This window comes from the organism of the source record quoted next, unplaced genomic scaffold (genome assembly GCF_019419815.1).
Source record: "Pyrus x bretschneideri cultivar Hongxiangsu unplaced genomic scaffold, Pyrus_bretschneideri_v1 Contig36, whole genome shotgun sequence".
Lineage (NCBI taxonomy): Eukaryota > Viridiplantae > Streptophyta > Magnoliopsida > Rosales > Rosaceae > Pyrus > Pyrus x bretschneideri.
Window position 1 is genome coordinate 1,682,350 of NW_025999679.1, and position 4,722 is coordinate 1,687,071.

Here is a 4,722-nt window from a genome sequence, read left to right on the forward strand (position 1 = left end):
TTGCTTAAAGATTGGAAGATCTTTTCAATGTGAAGAACAAATTTATAGTCAATTCTATTGCAATTTAAATGTCACAAGAAATTAGTCAACGATTTAGCATGTATCCTACACAACCATCTCACCATATGTGAGAAGTGGTGTAAGCTACTTGAAAATTCAAAGTAGTTTCTTTGCTCATTCAATTACTTTAGGGTTTTATGGACTAATTGTAGGTAGCAAACTTTCAAGAAACATCTCCTACTAGGTTGGAAGAGTTAAATTGCACTCTTAAATGGTGAGATATTACCCAAAATTTCTGAAAATCCTTTCCACGGGATTGGAATTCTACTCGAAATTTCATGGCTTTATTATGTACATATAAAGTTGTTGTTAAACCAAGGCTTTATGAAAATGTACAATAAAAAAAGAAATTGCCCTTTAGGAGGAAGAATACTAAATTTTTCGGGAAAACATGGGGAGCATCTACTTAATGCTCTCAACTAAAATAAAATTGCAATTGGAGTGAATTAGCTCACTAATTCGAGCTAGATTGAATAGCACTCTCTTGAGGCTTCTCCAAAACTTACTAAAATTTCCAAGTATTGTTGATCACTTAGTGGGTGGGTCAAGTAATGACCTATCTCTAACCATTTTGATCAACTAACTTTTAGCATTCCATATTTAATGAAAAAACACATTTAATATAAGTTGAGATAATTCCGCAACCTAACATAACACTCGTCTTGAAATTATAAAGTATTTTAACTTCTCAAATATTTGGTAAATCGAAAAATATTCCAAACAAAATATTGCTCAATAATGAAATGTTGATGAAATGTTCTAAGTCCAAATTAAGGAATGCGAACTCATCCGCAATCTCCTTACATTTCCGACGCGGATCAATCACTTAGTACTTTAGGGAATAGAATTAGGTAACCAAGTTATCTTTTCTTCATTTAAGTTCTCACCACATATGCTAAAATTTCTTCGAATACAACTAGAAAAGAAATACGAGCTAAATTTGCACCATGTGTATACTCCTTAAGTAGAGAGTTAATATTGAAGATCATTAATGGTACTCACTCAACCAATGTGAGTGAGATGTCTTTTCTTCAACATTAATAGCACCATCGATGCTTGAGCAATTTTATCTCTCTCTCTCTCTCTCTCTCTCTCTCTCTCTCAACTTCTTGAATTGGATTACTTTGAGCATGCCAACTAGGGTGCTTCCTTAATTTTTGAGCTAATTCTTGATGAGAATTCTCATCAAGATTCTCAATTCTCTTAATGGTCAAAGTGTGCATCTAGTTCCTAGGAGCATTAGAGACGTACGAGTATAGCTAACATTACACCCTTTGGTGGAGCCTTTTGCTCTATTTTACATGAGAAATGCTTATATACTTGAGCATTAAAAAAAATCTTTGCAGCTCTCGATAATTTAAGCCATATCTCTATGCAAAAAAATAATATATAAACATTGATATCTACTGATCACACACTCCCTCTTATTTATTTCACAAGTATTAATTAAAAATATGAACATCTATATATATAAAGGGAGAAGGCCAGTTTGGTGAAGCATTCAAAAATGCCAAGAAAGTCCCTTTGTTTCCTTCACAATCAAAGTCCAAAAAATCTCAAAATCAAGGACAAAAACGTAAAAAAGAATTTAACTTATCAGAAATTGTATTGGAAACAAAATATGGTAATTAAAAAAATCATGATAATTATCCTCTAAAAGTTAGCAGTTATGGAGAGCAGTTAGAAGGCAAGAATGAGAGTTTGGTATCTCAAGACTTCACCAAAAAGTTTTGGAAAAAAAAACCCTCCAAACAAAAAAAATTAAAACTCGCTGAAAATAGTAGAAACAAATTCGCAAGGGTAATTTGTCATAAAAAAAACTGAAATAAAAAAAAAAAAAAAAGGATTAAAACCACGTGGGTTAAGCTGTAAAGAGAAGAAGTTTTGCGGAAAAAGAGACAAATGGTAAATACAAACAGTTAAAACCAGATGAATTTCACTCCACTCCATTTTGCACGATGCACTTGCCACCTATAATTCCGGATGATTTTCTCTCTTAATAATAAAAAAATCAATAAAAAACATTAAAATAATTAAAAACACCACGTTTATAAGATTAAAAACACCACCTATAATTCCAGATACCTCATTCAAATAAAACTGTAAATTCAAATTTTGTTTTATTTGGAAAAAAATAAAGGCCCGTGCCTCCTCTATTTTAGGAGGAGAGATATTAATATCTCACAAAAATATATTAAAAAATAAGAAACCAACCAACGTGGGAGAATCCTACTTATCCTATCATTCTTCTCTCCTTGAATTTCTTTTATTTAATCAATTTCAACTTCCGTTAGATCAAAATTTTCACCCACTACCAAGCAGTAACTCCCCATATTCAGTTACTTGCAGTTTACAAATTTCACTTCAATACCTTTCATATGCTCAGCCAAGGGAAAAATTTCTAAGCGTAAAATGAAAAGGACATTCAAAATGGTGTCATCAGTTCCAAATTCAGAGAGAACCATGAACAACCGTAGAAACAAAAACTACCAAGAACCCACGTACCAGAAGATAAATGCAGAAATGATATTGTGTTCAACACTGGTGAGTGTGTTAGAAATATTAGTTGTGTTTTATTGAAAAATTAAAAAAAAAAAAAGGTCATATAATACTCCACTCCTCTATTTTCGGAGAAAATATTAATCTAACAAAATTGTATTAAAAAAATATCTAAGAAATTTAAAAATGTGATAAAAAGAATTAATATCTCACAAAATTCTATATTTATATATAGATATATACGAAATCAATGTGGGAGAAAGAAAGGGGTAGAGGTTGCCTTGAGTTTTCAAAAAGGAGTGTAATTCGCCCACTACAAACGCTAACTTCCCAGTTCATAAAATCCCATTTTTTCCGTTTCTACTCATTTTCCCATATCCAAATTCAAATGTTCTAATTTTCCCCTCGGTTATGTAATTGCTATCAAGAGTTGTTGCTTGATATTACAGACTCTCACACTCCAACGTGGGATAAAACGTGTTTAAGCAACGTCTGAGTCATCATTCTTCTTCTCTTTTTTTTTTTTTCAAATTTTTCGTTTTTTTTGCTTTGCCATTCTTCTCTCTCTCCCTCTCCCTCTCCCCAGGCGTAAAAAGGAAATTAATCTGGGTGTAAGCTTCTTTCTTTTCACTTCCATGGGTTTTCGCCTTTGAAACGTATGTGCTATAGCTTTTGTGGTTAAAATCTTGGTGCTTTTTATTTCAATTTTCTTATTCTTTCTCTCTCCTTTTTGTTATAGGGTCAAGATGATTCTAAAAGTAACTGGAATAAAAGTATTGCCATCAGAAATTGTCAAAGTTAAAGGTGTTTAGGTTAAATTGCTTACAACCTTTATAATTGGGATTGTGCATTATAATTAGACTTCTTATTTTATCATCATTGCTTGCAGATTAACCATGAAAATCTAAACCATCAAGTGCAAGCAAATGGGTGGCAAGCATGGCTTTGATTTCAAACGTATCTGATGCCAATGTATTTCTGTGTGGAAGTAATCTGTCTATATTTTCAAGCAGGGAATAACCATTAGTGTTGCTATGAACATACACAACTAAATCTTATGGCATGCACAGCCTGCACTTGCAGAGAACCATTTGCACAATTATTGCCTTATCTGTTGTTCATTACTGTGATAGAACTCATTTTATTCATGTTCTTTGTAATTCATATCAATTGATGTCTTAGAGATCAATGTGTTTGTGGACAGATGTAGTCTAAATTTATTCATTAAAACCCAATTTAACTTCAAAATTGTAGTTTTCGTTCATGAATTTTTCTCTGTGAATGTTGGTAACGCAAGTTACGCAACAGATAAAAGGAATAAGTTGATTTTCATCTTTTCATATCTTTGCAGAACCAAACAAGAAAAATGCAGAAATCAGGTTGTTCAAATTTTAAATTAATGTTGTTTTTTGCTTTAATAGTTTTAGTAAGCCTTTTAATACTTTCTATTTACATTTAAAGCTATAATTAGATACTCAATTTGATTTCTTATTCGCATGGGAAGAAGGATCAATGAGAAATTGGCAGTGTTCCAATTAATCCAACCAGTTCTCTTCAGGTTTGCTTCTTCATTGTTTATACAAATAGATGGTGATGAATTTTAGGGTGAAAATCTTTTTCAGAACATATTCTTTTCCTAAAATTGAAATTTTTATTGGGTTAGTAATTCATGTTTTCAATTTTCATTCTCTCTCCATTTTCAGTTTTAATCACATATTTGCATTCAATTAATTTTTAAATAATTTTTATGGAATTCGTTGGAGATGATTGAAAATAATAAAAAATTGTTGTGATGGACACACATCCACAATTTTTAAAATAACCACTTAAGAAATATAAGAATATTTAAAATAACACATCTTTGGGGCGCGTAGCGCCCGTGATGCAAAAATGCCTCTCGCACGCACGTTAGTGCGTGCAGAGAGGCTAGTTTCTTATAAATCAAGATGGAAAAATTAGCTGAGTTGCTTGTAATTACCACCCAATATTTTAGATTAAGTTCACATTAGCAAAACACACCAATTTATATTTGGGTGATAAAAAATAAGAAAGAAATCAACACCGTTCCGTTATTGGTGACAAGATTTTGGTGACTTTTGCTCATATTTGTTTTAGAGTAAATTATTTCTCTCAAATGAAATTTTATTTTTTATAGTTAATGTC

At 31.6% G+C, this 4,722-nt stretch overlaps 1 long non-coding RNA gene across 1 annotated transcript; it reads left to right on the forward strand.

Annotated features, from left to right (window-relative positions):
* The first annotated feature begins 2,242 nt into the window (after window positions 1–2,242).
* On the forward strand, window positions 2,243–3,823 carry LOC125480781. The gene is made up of 2 exons (XR_007261040.1): window positions 2,243–3,363; window positions 3,449–3,823. It is a non-coding gene; the product is annotated as an uncharacterized LOC125480781 (long non-coding RNA).
* The last annotated feature ends 899 nt before the right edge of the window (window positions 3,824–4,722 follow it).